Source organism: Macrobrachium rosenbergii, chromosome 17 (assembly GCF_040412425.1).
Source record: "Macrobrachium rosenbergii isolate ZJJX-2024 chromosome 17, ASM4041242v1, whole genome shotgun sequence".
Classification (NCBI taxonomy): Eukaryota; Metazoa; Arthropoda; class Malacostraca; order Decapoda; family Palaemonidae; genus Macrobrachium; species Macrobrachium rosenbergii.
Genome location: NC_089757.1, coordinates 27,330 through 44,989, shown reverse-complemented (window position 1 = coordinate 44,989; position 17,660 = coordinate 27,330). Strand labels below are relative to the sequence as shown.

At 34.4% G+C, this 17,660-nt stretch overlaps 6 non-coding genes across 6 annotated transcripts; all 6 read right to left on the bottom strand.

Moving 5' to 3' along the window:
- Positions 1-570: 570 nt before the first annotated feature.
- On the bottom strand, positions 571-642 carry TRNAE-CUC (transfer RNA glutamic acid (anticodon CUC)). The gene has a single exon. It is a non-coding gene; the product is annotated as a tRNA-Glu (tRNA).
- Positions 643-2,227: 1,585 nt separating this feature from the next.
- TRNAE-CUC (transfer RNA glutamic acid (anticodon CUC)) lies at positions 2,228-2,299 on the bottom strand. The gene has a single exon. It is a non-coding gene; the product is annotated as a tRNA-Glu (tRNA).
- A 1,609-nt stretch (positions 2,300-3,908) lies between these two features.
- Positions 3,909-3,980, bottom strand: TRNAE-CUC (transfer RNA glutamic acid (anticodon CUC)). The gene has a single exon. It is a non-coding gene; the product is annotated as a tRNA-Glu (tRNA).
- Positions 3,981-6,442: 2,462 nt separating this feature from the next.
- TRNAE-CUC (transfer RNA glutamic acid (anticodon CUC)) lies at positions 6,443-6,514 on the bottom strand. The gene has a single exon. It is a non-coding gene; the product is annotated as a tRNA-Glu (tRNA).
- Positions 6,515-11,894: 5,380 nt separating this feature from the next.
- TRNAE-CUC (transfer RNA glutamic acid (anticodon CUC)) lies at positions 11,895-11,966 on the bottom strand. The gene has a single exon. It is a non-coding gene; the product is annotated as a tRNA-Glu (tRNA).
- Positions 11,967-13,552: 1,586 nt separating this feature from the next.
- Positions 13,553-13,624, bottom strand: TRNAE-CUC (transfer RNA glutamic acid (anticodon CUC)). Its single transcript has one exon. It is a non-coding gene; the product is annotated as a tRNA-Glu (tRNA).
- Between the last annotated feature and the right edge of the window lie 4,036 nt (positions 13,625-17,660).

Here is a 17,660-nt window from a genome sequence, read left to right as displayed (position 1 = left end):
GACGAATAAATTTAGGACAGTGCACCAGCATGTGCTCAACGGATAGCTGACCACCACATTGAACGAAAACTGGGGCACTGGCTCCTCTAAAATATAGCTATGAGTGAAGCAGGTATGGCCAATCCTAAGCCGTGTTAGGATGGTCTCAAATCTTCTGTTACAATTAAAACCCGAACTCAAAAATTCCATACTTTTTCTAATGTTTCTGTACTTCCTATTTGTTGATAAAATAGAGGAAGTCCATCTCTACTTCCATTTTGTTCGAATGTATCGTCTGATAATTGGACGCATATCCAAATGTGGCACCTTATTAGTTAAGAAATCACATCTTGCAGCATCCTTTGCTTTACTATCAGCTAGTTTGTTCCTTCTACACCAGTGTGCCCAGGATGTGCTGCCACCTGTACTGTTTCAGAGCATCCCTTCATTTTATCTCTCTCATGCCACACCTGAATCAATATTGATAGCAGTTACATTTCTCTTTCATGTTATCAAAGCACTTACAACATCTCCAATGAGATCAGGCAAATTTTTATACCTTCAGTATGGACAGAAGTGAATGAAAAGGCTTTCCCGTACCGGGAATCGAACCCGGGCCTCGCGGGTGAGAGCCGCGTATCCTAGCCACTAGACCACACGGGACATGCTCATTAACATTTAACACAAAAAAATTCTTTCCTTTCATCAACCTAAATTTCCCTTTTCCTTTAATACCAAACACTTTTAACATTATTTAATGATATATTAACTCTGAAAGGATAGAGTCTACTGGATGGTGTTATCAGAATTAAGTTGCATTTTGCAACAGGACCATCATCCAAAGTGTTAAAACGATTCAGTTTTACGTTCGAAAATTATTAGTGTTCAAAAGATGTGTAATATTTCTTAATGGCAGAAAATTGTATGCTAAATGTCTTGTTATAACTTATTGTATCGATATAAAAGTCTAAATTCATAATGTATCTAGAAATTTCTTCCAGTTTCATTTTTTCCACGTTGCAGATTATGAATGGGCACTTATATAGCACGACTTTAACCTGGTCCTTCTCAGCTTTTCGGACACTCAGGAATTAAATAAGACGGATATCTCCCAACACAGGAAATATCAATACCAAGATTTAATGCCTTTCAATATTTTGAGAACCTTATTCCCATACAGTGTTCATTTACATCTTGTTTTCTTGTCAGTCATTACAATAAAGGTTGAAATTTAGTCCAGTTTATTAATTTTATATTAAAAAAAGCCCTCTTCATTGATTGATTATGATATTTAGGTCTTGAAGACCAAGCGCCGGAACCCATCAGGATTATTCAGCGCCGTAATGAAGGTGAAATTTACAAATTAATCATATGATTGATAATGAATACGTGAATGATGATATACTAGTAAAATTCAGTGTTAAAATATGAACATAAAAAATGAAGAATGATATTAGATAGAACCAACAAAAAATAAGTATATATTGAACATTTATATTCAAAATATATACTTAGTATATGAATAAATGTGACTAAAATCTTCATTAAATATACTGAAATCATATCTCAATAAAATAACCAGACTCTTTCCGATAACCCAAAAGGTTATCTACCATAACGTCATTATTTAAAACTTCTAAAATAGTCTTCCCAGTTAGTAAGTACTTTGCCGTAGGGCGAATAAATTTAGGACAGTGCACCAGCATGTGCTCAACGGAAGCTGACCACCACAGTGAGCACAAACTGGGGCACTGGCTCCCTCTAACATATAGCTATGAGTGAAGCGGGTAAAGCCAATCCTTAGTCGTGTTAGGATTGTTTCAAATCTTCTGTTACTATTAAAACCCGAACTCAAAAAATCCATACTTTTTCTAATGTTTCTGTACTTCCTATTTGTTGATAAAATAGAGGAAGTCCATCTCTGCTTCCATTTTGTTTCAATGTATCGTCTGATAATTGGACGCATATCCAAATGTGGCACCTTATTAGTTAAGAAATCACATCTTGAAGCATCCATTACTTTACTATCAGCTAGTTTGTTCCCCTCTACATCAGTGTGCCCAGGAATGTGCTGCCACATGTACTGTTTCAGAGCATCCCTTCATTTTATCTCTCTCATGCCACACCCGAATCGTTATTGATAGCAGTTACATTTCTCTTTCATGTTATTAAACCACTTACAACATCTGCAACTACATCAATCACATTTTTTATACCTTCAGTATGGACTGAAGTGAATGAAAAGGCTTTCCCGTACCGGGAATCGAACCCGGGCCTCGCGGGTGAGAGCCGCGTATCCTAGCCACTAGACCACACGGGACATGCTCATTAACATTTAACACAAAAAAATTCTTTCCTTTCATCAACCTAAATTTCCCTTTTTCTTTAGTACCAAACACTTTTAACATTATTTAATGATACTAACTCTGAAAGGATAGAGTCTACTGGATGGTGTTATCAGAATTAAGCTGTATTTTGCAACTGGACCATCATCCAAAGTGTTAAAGCGATTCAGTTTTACGATCGAAAATTATTAGTGTTCAAAAGGTGTGTAATGTTTCTTAATGACAAGAAATTATATGCTAAATGTCTTGTTACAACTTATTGTATCGATATAAAAGTCTAAATTCATAATGTATCTAGAAATTTCTTTCAGTTTCATTTTTTCCACGTTGCGGATTATGAATGGGCACTCATATAGCACGACTATAACCTGGTCCTTCTCAGCCTTTCGGACACTCAGGAATTAAATAAGACGGTTATCTTCCACCACCGGAAATATCACTAACAAGATTTAATGCCTTTCAATAGTATGATAAACTTATTCCCTTACAGTGTTCATTTACATCTTGTTTTCTTGTCAGTCATAACAATAAAGGTTGAAATTTAGTCCAGTTTATTAATTTTATATTAAAAAAGCCCACTTGATTGATTGATTACGATATTTAGGTCTTGAAGACCAAGCGCCGGAACCCATCAGGATTATTCTGCACCGTAATGAAGGTGAAATTTACAAATTAATGATATGATTGATAATGAATACGTGAATGATGATATACTAGTAAAATTCAGTGTTAAAATATGAACGTAAAAAATGAAGAATGATATTTGATAGAACCAACAAAAAAAGAATGATATTTGATAGAACCAACAAAAAATAAGTATATATTGAACTTTCACATTCAAAATATATACTTAGTATATGAATAAATGTGACCAAAATCTTCATTAAATATACTGAAATCATATCTCACTAAAATAACCAGACTATTTCAGATAGCCCAAAAGGTTATCTACTATAACGTCATTATTTAAAACTTCTAAGACAGTCTTCCAAGTTAGTACTTTGCCCTAGGACGAATAAATTTAGGACAGTGCACCAGCATGTGCTCAACGGATAGCTGACCACCACATTGAACGAAAACTGGGGAACTGGCTCCCTCTAAAATATAGCTATGAGTGAAGCAGGTAAGGCCAATCCTCAGCCGTGTTAGGATGGCCTCAAATCTTCTGCTACAATTAAAACCCGAACTCCAAAAATTCCATACTTTTTCTAATGTTTCTGTACTTCCTATTTGTTGATAAAATAGAGGAAGTCCATCTCTGCTTCCATTTTGTTCGAATGTATCGTCTGATAATTGGACGCATATCCAAATGTGGCACCTTATTAGTTAAGAAATCACATCTTGCAGCATCCTTTACTTTACTATCAGCTAGTTTGTTCCCTTCTACATCAGTGTGCATAGGAATGTGCTGCCACATGTACTGTTTCAGAGCATCCCTTCATTTTATCTCTCTCATGCCACACCGAATCGTTATTGATAGCAGTTACATTTCTCTTTCATGTTATTAAACCACTTACAACATCTGCAACTACATCAATCACATTTTTTATACCTTCAGTATGGACTGAAGTGAATGAAAAGGCTTTCCCGTACCGGGAATCGAACCCGGGCCTCGCGGGTGAGAGCCGCGTATCCTAGCCACTAGACCACACGGGACATGCTCATTAACATTTAACACACAAAAATTCTTTCCTTTCATCAACCTAAATTTCCCTTTTCCTTTAATACCAAACACTTTTAACATTCTTTAATGATATTAACTCTGAAAGGATAGAGTCTACTGGATGGTGTTATCAGAATTAAGCTGTATTTTGCAACTGGACCATCATCCAAAGTGTTAAAGCGATTCAGTGTTACGTTCGAAAATTATTAGTGTTCAAAAGATGTGTAATATTTCTTAACGGCAGAAAATTGTATGCTAAATGTCTTGTTATAACTTATTGTATCGATATAAAAGTCTAAATTCATAATGTATCTCGAAATTTCTTCCAGTTTCATTTTTTCCACGTTGCGGATTATGAATGGGCACTTATATAGCACGACTTTAACCTGGTCCTTCTCAGCTTTCGGACACTCCAGTCGAGAGGATTGTTTCAAATCTTCTGTTACCATTAAAACCAGAACTCCAAAAAATCCATACTTTTTCTAACTGTACTTCCTATTTGTTGATAAAAAGAGGAAGTCATCTCTTCCAACAATGATTCTGATAATTGGACTCATATCAAATACCTTATTGTTAAGAAATTATTCTTGCAGCATGTTCTTTTATCAGCTTGTTTTTCTTCTGTCAGTCATAATGTGCTGCCACCTGTACTGTTTCAGAGCATCTTCATTTTATCTCTGTCATGCCACACCCAATTCGATATTGATAGCAGTTTCAGGATTATTCTTTCATATTATTAAACCACTTACAACATCTGCATTTACATCAATCACATTTTTATACCTTCAGTATAGACTGAAGTAAAAATAGATATCTTTGAATCGAACCAATTTCGGGTGAAAAAAGTATCATCTATTTATTCCAAAACATGCTCATTAACATTTAACACAAAAAAATTCTTTCCTTTCATCAACCTAATTTTCTTTTTCTTTAGTACCAAAAACTTTTAACATTATTTAATGATACTAACTCTGAAAGGATAGAGTCTACTGGATAATGTTATCAGAAAAAGCTGTATTTTGCAACTGGACCATCATCCAAAGTGTTAAAACGATTCAGTTTACGATCAAAAATTATTAGTGTTCAAAAGGTGTGCAATGTTTCTAAATGGCAAAAAATTATATGCTAAATGTCTTTGTTAGGCCATTTTATCGATATAAAAGTCTAAATTCATAATGTATCTAGAATTTTCTTTCAGTTTCATTTTTTCCACGTTGCGGATTATGAATGTTGCAAAATATAGCACGAAATTTGGTCCTTCTCAGCCTTTCGGACACTTGAATTAAATAAGATTGTTATCTTCCACCAAAAATATCACTAATCAAGATTTGTTAAATGAACTTATTCCCTGTACAGTGTTCATTTACATCTTGTTTTCTTGTCAGTCATTAACAATAAAGGTTGAAGTTTAGTCCAGTTTATTAATTTTATATTAAAAAGCCCTCTTGATTGATTAATTACGATATTTAGGTCTTGAAGATGGACTAGAAGTGAATGAAAAGCGCCGGAACCATCAGGATTATTCAGCGCCGTAATGAAGGTTAACATTTTACAAATTAATGATAGATATGATTGATAATTTTACGTTTATGATGATATACTAGTAAAATTCAGTGTTAAAATATGAACGTCAAAAATGAAGAATGATATTTGATAGAACCAACAAAAAAATAATGATATTTGATGGAGAATCAACAAAAAATTAAGTATATATTGAACCACATTCAAAATATATTACTTGTATATGAATAAATGTGACTAAAACAGAAATCATATCTCACTAAAATAACCAGACTCTTTCAGATAACCAAAAGGTTATCTATATATAAGTCATTATTTAAAACTTCTAAGACAGTCTTCCAGTTAGTAATTTTTTGCCCCTAGGACCAATAAATTTAGGACAGTGCACCAGCATGTGCTCAACGGATAGCTGACCACCACATTGAACGACAAACTGGGGCACTGGTCCTCTAACATATAGCTATGAGTGAATAGGTATGGCCAATCCTAAGCCGTGTTAGGATGGTCTCAAATCTTCTGTTACAATTAAAACCAGAACTCAAAAATTCCATACTTTTTCTAATGTTTCTGTACTTCCTATTTGTTGATAAAATAGAGGAAGTCCATCTCTACTTCCATTTTGTTTGAATGTATCGTCTGATAATTGGACTCATATCCAAATGTGGCACCTTATTAATTAAGAAATCACATCTTGTAGCATCCTTTGCTTTACTATCAGCTAGTTTGTTCCCTTCTACACCAAAGGGCCCAGGATGTGCTGCCACATGTACTGTTTCAGAGCATCCCTTCATTTTATCTCTCTCATGCCACACCCGAATCGATATTGATAGTAGTTACATTTCTCTTTCATGTTATTAAACCACTTACAACATCTGCAATTAGATCAATCACATTTTTTATACCTTCAGTATGGACTGAAGTGAATGAAAAGGCTTTCCCGTACCGGGAATCGAACCCGGGCCTCGCGGGTGAGAGCCGCGTATCCTAGCCACTAGACCACACGGGACATGCTCATTAACATTTAACACAAAAAAATTCTTTCCTTTCATCAACCTAAATTTCCCTTTTCCTTTAGTACCAAACACTTTTAACATTATTTAATGATATTAACTCTGAAAGGATAGAGTCTACTGGATGGTGTTATCAGAATTAAGCTGTATTTTGCAACTGGACCATCATCCAAAGTGTTAAAACGATTCAGTTTTACGTTCGAAAATTATTAGTGTTCAAAAGATGTGTAATATTTCTTAATGGCAAAAATTATATGCTAAATGTCTTGTTATAACTTATTGTATCGATATAAAAGTCTAAATTCATAATGTATCTAGAAATTTCTTTCAGTTTCATTTTTTCCACGTTGTGGATTATGAATGGGCACTTATATAGCACGACTTTAACCTGGTCCTTCTCAGCCTTTTCGGACACTCAGGAATTAAATAAGACGGTTATCTTCCAACACAGGAAATATCACTAACAAGATTTAATGCCTTTCAATATTATGATGAACTTATTCCCTTACAGTGTTCATTTACATCTTGTTTTCTTGTCAGTCATAACAATAAAGGTTGAAATTTAGTCCAGTTTATTAATTTTATATTAAAAAGCCCTCTTGATTGATTGATTACGATATTTAGGTCTTGAAGACCAAGCGCCGGAACCCATCAGGATTATTCAGCGCCGTAATGAAGGTGAAATTTACAAATTAATGATATGATTGATAATGAATACGTGAATGATGATATACTAGTAAAATTCAGTGTTAAAATATGAACGTAAAAATGAAGAATGATATTTGATAGAACCAACAAAAAGAAAAAAATAAGTATATATTGAACATTTATATTCAAAATATATACTTAGTATATGAATAAATGTGACTAAAATCTTCATTAAATATACTGAAATCATATCTCAATAAAATAACCAGACTCTATTTCAGATAACCCAAAAGGTTATCTACCATAACGTCATTATTTAAAACTTCTAAAATAGTCTTCCCAGTTAGTAAGTACTTTGCCCCAGGGACGAATAAATTTAGGACAGTGCACCAGCATGTGCTCAACGGATAGCTGACCACCACAGTGAACGAAAACTGGGGCACTGGCTCCTCTAAAATATAGCTATGAGTGAAGCGGGTAAAGCCAATCCTAAGCCGTGTTAGGATTGTCTCAAATCTTCTGTTACCATTAAAACCCGAACTCAAAAAAATCCATACTTTTTCTAATGTTTCTGTACTTCCTATTTGTTGATAAAATAGAGGAAGTCCATCTCTACTTCCATTTTGTTTCAATGTATCGTCTGATAATTGGACGCATATCCAAATGTGGCACCTTATTAGTTAAGAAATCACATCTTGCAGCATCCTTTGCTTTACTATCAGCTAGTTTGTTCCCTTCTACATCAGTGTGCACAGGAATGTGCTGCCATATGTACTGTTTCAGAGCATCCCTTCATTTTATCTCTCTCAGGCCACACCCGAATCGATATTGATAGCAGTTACATTTCACTTTCATGTTATTAAACCACTTACAACATCTGCAATTAGATCAATCACATTTTTATACCTTCAGTATGGACTGAAGTGAATGAAAAGGCTTTCCCGTACCGGGAATCGAACCGGGCCTCGCGGGTGAGAGCCGCGTATCCTAGCCACTAGACCACACGGGACATGCTCATTAACATTTAAACACAAAAATTCTTTCCTTTCATCAACCTAAATTTCCCTTTTTCTTTAGTACCAAACACTTTTAACATTATTTAATGATATTAACTCTGAAAGGATAGAGTCTACTGGATGGTGTTATCAGAATTAAGCTGTATTTTGCAACTGGACCATCATCCAAAGTGTTAAAGCGATTCAGTTTTACGTTCGAAAATTATTAGTGTTCAAAAGGTGTGTAATGTTTCTTAATGGCAAAAATTATATGCTAAATGTCTTGTTATAACTTATTGTATCGATATAAAAGTCTAAATTCATAATGTATCTAGAAATTTCTTTCAGTTTCATTTTTTCCACGTTGTGGATTATGAATGGGCACTCATATAGCACGACTATAACCTGGTCCTTCTCAGCCTTTCGGACACTCAGGAATTAAATAAGACGGTTATCTTCCACCACAGGAAATATCACTAACAAGATTTAATGCCTTTCAATATTATGATAAACTTATTCCCTTACAGTGTTCATTTACATCTTGTTTTCTTGTCAGTCATAACAATAAAGGTTGAAATTTAGTCCAGTTTATTAATTTTATATTAAAAAAGCCCTCTTGATTGATTGATTACGATATTTAGGTCTTGAAGACCAAGCGCCGGAACCCATCAGGATTATTCAGCACCGTAATGAAGGTGAAATTTACAAATTAATGATATGATTGATAATGAATACGTGAATGATGATATACTAGTAAAATTCAGTGTTAAAATATGAACGTAAAAATGAAGAATGATATTTGATAGAACCAACAAAAAAGAATGATATTTGATAGAACCAACAAAAAATAAGTATATATTGAACTTTTATATTCAAAATATATACTTAGTATATGAATAAATGTGACCAAAATCTTCATTAAATATACTGAAATCATATCTCACTAAAATAACCAGACTATTTCAGATAGCCCAAAAAGGTTATCTACTATAACGTCATTATTTAAAACTTCTAAGACAGTCTTCCAAGTTTAGTACTTTGCCCTAGGACGAATAAATTTAGGACAGTGCACCAGCATGTGCTCAACGGATAGCTGACCACCACATTGAAGCAAAACTGGGGCACTGGCTCCCTCTAAAATATAGCTATGAGTGAAGCAGGTAAGGCCAATCCTAAGCCGTGTTAGGATGGTCTCAAATCTTCTGTTACAATTAAAACCCGAACTCCAAAAAATCCATACTTTTTCTAATGTTTCTGTACTTCCTATTTGTTGATAAAATAGAGGAAGTCCATCTCTGCTTCCATTTTGTTCGAATGTATCGTCTGATAATTGGACGCATATCCAAATGTGGCACCTTATTAGTTAAGAAATCACATCTTGCAGCATCCTTTACTTTACTATCAGCTAGTTTGTTCCTTCTACATCAGTGTGCCCAGGAATGTGCTGCCACATGTACTGTTTCAGAGCATTCCTTCATTTTATCTCTCTCATGCCACACCCGAATCGTTATTGATAGCAGTTACATTTCTCTTTCATGTTATTAAACCACTTACAACATCTGCAACTACATCAATCACATTTTTTATACCTTCAGTATGGACTGAAGTGAATGAAAAGGCTTTCCGTACCGGGAATCGAACCGTGGGTGGAGCCTCTAGACCACACGGGTGAAAGCTTTCATCAACCTAAATCCTTTTCCTTTAATACCAAACACTTAGCCACTAGACCACACGGGACATGCTCATTAACATTTAACACAATACTGTTTCAAGCATCCCTTCATTTATATTTCATGGAACTAACCCAACTCGATATATATTGAACTTTACATTAAAATTATACTTAGTATATTATAAATATTAATACCATTAAATATACTGTCAATTAGACTTTTCAGATAACCCAAAAAGGTTATGTAACATCACTACTAAAATCTAAAATACTTTTCCCAGTTAGATAATTGGACTCATTTCACCAGCATGTCTTTCCTTTCATCAAAAAAAGTGTTGGTAAAGCCAATCCTTCGAGTTAGGATTGTTTCAAATCTTCTGTTACCATTAAAACCAGAACTCCAAAAATCCATACTTTTTCCTTTCATTTCAACCTAAATTTCCCTTCCATTTTCTTTAGTACCAAACACTTTTAACATTATTTAATGATATTAACTCTGAAAGGATAGAGTCTACTGGATGGTGTTATCAGAATCCCTTCATTTTAAGCTGTATTTTGCAACTGGACCATCATCCAAAGTGTTAAAATCGATTCATTTTTTACGATCGAAAATTATTAGTGTTCAAAAGGTGTGTAATCCTTTTCTAAATGGCTGAAAGGATAGAGTCTACTGGAGAAATAATTATTTTTACTGGACCATCATCCAAAGTGTTAAATGTCTTGTTATAACTTATTGTATCGATATAATATAAAAGTCTAAATTCATAATGTATCTAGAATTTTCTTTCAGTTTCATTTTTTCCACGTTGCGGATTATGAATGGGCACTCATATAGCACGACTATAACCTGGTCCTTCTCAGCCTTTCGGACACTCAGGAATTAAATAAGGCGGTTATCTTCCACCACCGGATATATCACTAACAAGATTTAATGCCTTTCAATAGTATGATAAACTTATTCCCTTACGGAGTGTTCATTTACATCTTGTTTTCTTGTCAGTCATAACAATAAAGGTTGAAATTTAGTCCAGTTTATTAATTTTATATTAAAAAGCCCTCTTGATTGATTGATTACGATATTTAGGTCTTGAAGACCAAGCGCCGGAACCCATCAGGATTATTCAGCGCCGTAATGAAGGTGAAATTTACAAATTAATGATAGATATGATTGATAATGAATACGTGAATGATGATATACTAGTAAAATTCAGTGTTAAAATATGAACGTAAAAATGAAGAATGATATTTGATAGAACCAACAAAAAAGAATGATATTTGATAGAACCAACAAAAAATAAGTATATATTGAACTTTCACATTCAAAATATATACTTAGTATATGAATAAATGTGACTAAAATCTTCATAAAATATACAGAAATCATATCTCACTAAAATAACCAGACTATTTCAGATAGCCCAAAAGGTTATCTACTATAACGTCATTATTTAAAACTTCTAAGACAGTCTTCCAAGTTAGTACTTTGCCCTAGGACGAATAAATTTAGGACAGTGCACCAGCATGTGCTCAACGGATAGCTGACCACCACATTGAACGAAAACTGGGGCACTGGCTCCTCTAAAATATAGCTATGAGTGAAGCAGGTATGGCCAATCCTAAGCCGTGTTAGGATGGTCTCAAATCTTCTGCTACAATTAAAACCCGAACTCAAAATTCCATACTTTTTCTAATGTTTCTGTACTTCCTATTTGTTGATAAAATAGAGGAAGTCCATCTCTACTTCCATTTTGTTCGAATGTATCGTCTGATATTGGACGCATATCCAAATGTGGCACCTTATTAGTTAAGAAATCACATCTTGCAGCATCCTTTGCTTTACTATCAGCTAGTTTGTTCCCTTCTACACCAAAGGGCCCAGGATGTGCTGCCACCTGTACTGTTTCAGAGCATCCCTTCATTTTATCTCTCTCATGCCACACCTGAATCAATATTGATAGCAGTTACATTTCTCTTTCATGTTATCAAAGCACTTACAACATCTCCAATGAGATCAGGCAAATTTTTATACCTTCAGTATGGACAGAAGTGAATGAAAAGGCTTTCCCGTACCGGGAATCGAACCCGGGCCTCGCGGGTGAGAGCCGCGTATCCTAGCCACTAGACCACACGGGACATGCTCATTAACATTTAACACAAAAAAATTCTTTCCTTTCATCAACCTAAATTTCCCTTTTCCTTTAATACCAAACACTTTTAACATTATTTAATGATATATTAACTCTGAAAGGATAGAGTCTACTGGATGGTGTTATCAGAATTAAGTTGCATTTTGCAACAGGACCATCATCCAAAGTGTTAAAGCGATTCAGTTTTACGTTCGAAAATTATTAGTGTTCAAAAGATGTGTAATATTTCTTAATGGCAGAAAATTGTATGCTAAATGTCTTGTTATAACTTACTGTATCGATATAAAAGTCTAAATTCATAATGTATCTCGAAATTTCTTCCAGTTTCATTTTTTCCACGTTGCAGATTATGAATGGGCACTTATATAGCACGACTTTAACCTGGTCCTTCTCAGCTTTTCGGACACTCAGGAATTAAATAAGACGGATATCTCCCAACACAGGAAATATCAATACCAAGATTTAATGCCTTTCAATATTTTGAGAACCTTATTCCCATACAGTGTTCATTTACATCTTGTTTTCTTGTCAGTCATAACAATAAAGGTTGAAATTTAGTCCAGTTTATTAATTTTATATTAAAAAAAGCCCTCTTCATTGATTGATTACGATATTTAGGTCTTGAAGACCAAGCGCCGGAACCCATCAGGATTATTCAGCGCCGTAATGAAGGTGAAATTTACAAATTAATCATATGATTGATAATGAATACGTGAATGATGATATACTAGTAAAATTCAGTGTTAAAATATGAACGTAAAAAATGAAGAATGATATTAGATAGAACCAACAAAAAATAAGTATATATTGAACATTTATATTCAAAATATATACTTAGTATATGAATAAATGTGACTAAAATCTTCATTAAATATACTGAAATCATATCTCAATAAAATAACCAGACTCTTTCCGATAACCCAAAAGGTTATCTACCATAACGTCATTATTTAAAACTTCTAAAATAGTCTTCCCAGTTAGTAAGTACTTTGCCCAGTAGGGCGAATAAATTTAGGACAGTGCACCAGCATGTGCTCAACGGATAGCTGACCACCACAGTGAGCACAAACTGGGGCACTGGCTCCTCTAACATATAGCTATGAGTGAAGCGGGTAAGGCCAATCCTTAGTCGTGTTAGGATTGTTTCAAATCTTCTGTTACTATTAAAACCCGAACTCAAAAAATCCATACTTTTTCTAATGTTTCTGTACTTCCTATTTGTTGATAAAATAGAGGAAGTCCATCTCTGCTTCCATTTTGTTTCAATGTATCGTCTGATAATTGGACGCATATCCAAATGTGGCACCTTATTAGTTAAGAAATCACATCTTGAAGCATCCATTACTTTACTATCAGCTAGTTTGTTCCCCTCTACATCAGTGTGCCCAGGAATGTGCTGCCACATGTACTGTTTCAGAGCATCCCTTCATTTTATCTCTCTCATGCCACACCCGAATCGTTATTGATAGCAGTTACATTTCTCTTTCATGTCATTAAACCACTTACAACATCTGCAACTACATCAATCACATTTTTATACCTTCAGTATGGACTGAAGTGAATGAAAAGGCTTTCCCGTACCGGGAATCGAACCCGGGCCTCGCGGGTGAGAGCCGCGTATCCTAGCCACTAGACCACACGGGACATGCTCATTAACATTTAACACACAAAAATTCTTTCCTTTCATCAACCTAAATTTCCCTTTTTCTTTAGTACCAAAAACTTTTAACATTATTTAACGATACTAACTCTGAAAGGATAGAGTCTACTGGATGGTGTTATCAGAATTAAGCTGTATTTTGCAACTGGACCATCATCCAAAGTGTTAAAGCGATTCAGTTTTACGATCGAAAATTATTAGTGTTCAAAAGGTGTGTAATGTTTCTTAATGGCAAGAAATTATATGCTAAATGTCTTGTTACAACTTATTGTATCGATATAAAAGTCTAAATTCATAATGTATCTAGAAATTTCTTTCAGTTTCATTTTTTCCACGTTGCGGATTATGAATGGGCACTCATATAGCACGACTATAACCTGGTCCTTCTCAGCCTTTCGGACACTCAGGAATTAAATAAGACGGTTATCTTCCACCACAGGAAATATCACTAACAAGATTTAATGCCTTTCAATATTATGATAAACTTATTCCCTTACAGTGTTCATTTACATCTTGTTTTCTTGTCAGTCATAACAATAAAGGTTGAAATTTAGTCCAGTTTATTAATTTTATATTAAAAAGCCCACTTGATTGATTGATTACGATATTTAGGTCTTGAAGACCAAGCGCCGGAACCCATCAGGATTATTCTGCACCGTAATGAAGGTGAAATTTACAAATTAATGATATGATTGATAATGAATACGTGAATGATGATATACTAGTAAAATTCAGTGTTAAAATATGAACGTAAAAAATGAAGAATGATATTTGATAGAACCAACAAAAAAAGAATGATATTTGATAGAACCAACAAAAAATAAGTATATATTGAACTTTCACATTCAAAATATATACTTAGTATATGAATAAATGTGACCAAAATCTTCATTAAATATACTGAAATCATATCTCACTAAAATAACCAGACTATTTCAGATAGCCCAAAAGGTTATCTACTATAACGTCATTATTTAAAACTTCTAAAACAGTCTTCCAAGTTAGTACTTTGCCCTAGGACGAATAAATTTAGGACAGTGCACCAGCATGTGCTCAACGGATAGCTGACCACCACATTGAACAAAACTGGGAACTGGCTCCCTCTAAAATATAGCTATGAGTGAAGCAGGTAAGGCCAATCCTAAGCCGTGTTAGGATGGTCTCAAATCTTCTGTTACAATTCAAACCCGAACTCCAAAAATCCATACTTTTTCTAATGTTTCTGTACTTCCTATTTGTTGATAAAATAGGGGAAGTCCATCTCTGCTTCCATTTTGTTCGAATGTATCGTCTGATAACTGGACGCATATCCAAATGTGGCAACTTATTAGTTAAGAAATCACATCTCGCAGCATCCTTTACTTTACTATCAGCTAATTTGTTCCCTTCTACAACAAAGTGCCCAGGAATGTGCTGCCACATGTACTGTTTCAGAGCATTCCTTCATTTTATCTCTCTCATGCCCACACCTGAATCGTTATTGATAGCAGTTACATTTCTCTTTCATGTTATTAAACCACTTACAACATCTGCAATTACATCAATCACATTTTTATACCTTCAGTATGGACTGAAGTGAATGAAAAGGCTTTCCCGTACCGGGAATCGAACCTGGCCTCATGGGTGAGAGCCGCGTATCCTAGCCACTAGACCACACGGGACATGCTCATTAACATTTAACACAAAAAAATTCTTTCCTTTCATCAACCTAAATTTCCCTTTTCCTTTAATACCAAACACTTTCAACATTATTTAATGATATTAACTCTAAAAGGATAGAGTCTACTGGATGGTGTTATCAGAATTAAGCTGTATTTTGCAACTGGACCATCATCCAAAGTGTTAAAGCGATTCAGTGTTACGTTCGAAAATTATTAGTGTTCAAAAGATGTGTAATATTTCTTAACGGCAGAAAATTGTATGCTAAATGTCTTGTTATAACTTATTGTATCGATATAAAAGTCTAAATTCATAATGTATCTCGAAATTTCTTCCAGTTTCATTTTTTCCACGTTGCGGATTATGAATGGGCACTTATATAGCACGACTTTAACCTGGTCCCTCTAACATATAGCTATGAGTGAAGCGGGTAAAGCCAATCCTTAGTCGAGTTAGGATTGTTTCAAATCTTCTGTTACCATTAAAACCAGAACTCCAAAAATCCATACTTTTTCTAATGTTTCTGTACTTCCTATTTGTTGATAAAATAGAGGAAGTCCATCTCTGCTTCCATTTTGTTTCAATGTATCGTCTGATAATTGGACTCATATCCAAATGTGGCACCTTATTAGTTAAGAAATCACATCTTGCAGCATTTTTGCTTTTACTATCAGCTAGTTTGTTCCCTTCTACATCAGTGCCCAGGAATGTGCTGCCACCTGTACTGTTTCAGAGCATCCCTTCATTTTATCTCTGTCATGCCACACCCAATCGATATTGATAGCAGTTACATTTCTCTTTCATATTATTAAACCACTTACAACATCTGCAATTACATCAATCACATTTTTATACCTTCAGTATGGACTGAAGTGAATGAAAAGGCTTTCCGTACCGGGAATCGAACCCGGGCCTCGGGTGAGAGCCGCGTATCCTAGCCACTAGACCACACGGGACATGCTCATTAACATTTAACACAAAAAAATTCTTTCCTTTCATCAACCTAAATTTCTCTTTTTCTTTAGTACCAAAACTTTTAACATTATTTAATGATATTAACTCTGAAAGGATAGAGTCTACTGGATGGTGTTATCAGAATTAAGCTGTATTTTGCAACTGGACCATCATCCAAAGTGTTAAAACGATTCAGTTTTACGATCGAAAATTATTAGTGTTCAAAAGGTGTGCAATGTTTCTAAATGGCAAAAATTATATGCTAAATGTCTTGTTATAACTTATTGTATCGATATAAAAGTCTAAATTCATAATGTATCTAGAATTTTCTTTCAGTTTCATTTTTTCCACGTTGCGGATTATGAATGGGCACTCATATAGCACGACTATAACCTGGTCCTTCTCAGCCTTTCGGACACTCAGGAATTAAATAAGACGGTTATCTTCCACCACAGGAAATATCACTAACAAGATTTAATGCCTTTCAATAGTATGATGAACTTATTCCCTTACAGTGTTCATTTACATCTTGTTTTCTTGTCAGTCATAACAATAAAGGTTGAAGTTTAGTCCAGTTTATTAATTTTATATTAAAAAAGCCCTCTTGATTGATTGATTACGATATTTAGGTCTTGAAGACCAAGCGCCGGAACCCATCAGGATTATTCAGCGCCGTAATGAAGGTGAAATTTACAAATTAATGATAGATATGATTGATAATGAATACGTGAATGATGATATACTAGTAAAATTCAGTGTTAAAATATGAACGTAAAAATGAAGAATGATATTTGATAGAACCAACAACAAAAAAAGAATGATATTTGATAGAACCAACAAAAATAAGTATATATTGAACTTTCACATTCAAAATATATACTTAGTATATGAATAAATGTGACTAAAATCTTCATTAAATATACAGAAATCATATCTCACTAAAATAACCAGACTATTTCAGATAGCCCAAAAGGTTATCTACTATAACGTCATTATTTAAAACTTCTAAAACAGTCTTCCAAGTTAGTACTTTGCCCTAGGACGAATAAATTTAGGACAGTGCACCAGCATGTGCTCAACGGATAGCTGACCACCACAGTGAACAAAACTGGGGCACTGGCTCCCTCTAAAATATAGCTATGAGTGAAGCAGGTATGGCCAATCCTAAGCCGTGTTAGGATGGTCTCAAATCTTCTGCTACAATTAAAACCCGAACTCAAAAATTCCATACTTCTTCTAATGTTTCTGTACTTCCTATTTGTTGATAAAATAGAGGAAGTCCATCTCTACTTCCATTTTGTTCGAATGTATCGTCTGATAATTGGACGCATATCCAAATGTGGCACCTTATTAGTTAAGAAATCACATCTTGCAGCATCCTTTGCTTTACTATCAGCTAGTTTGTTC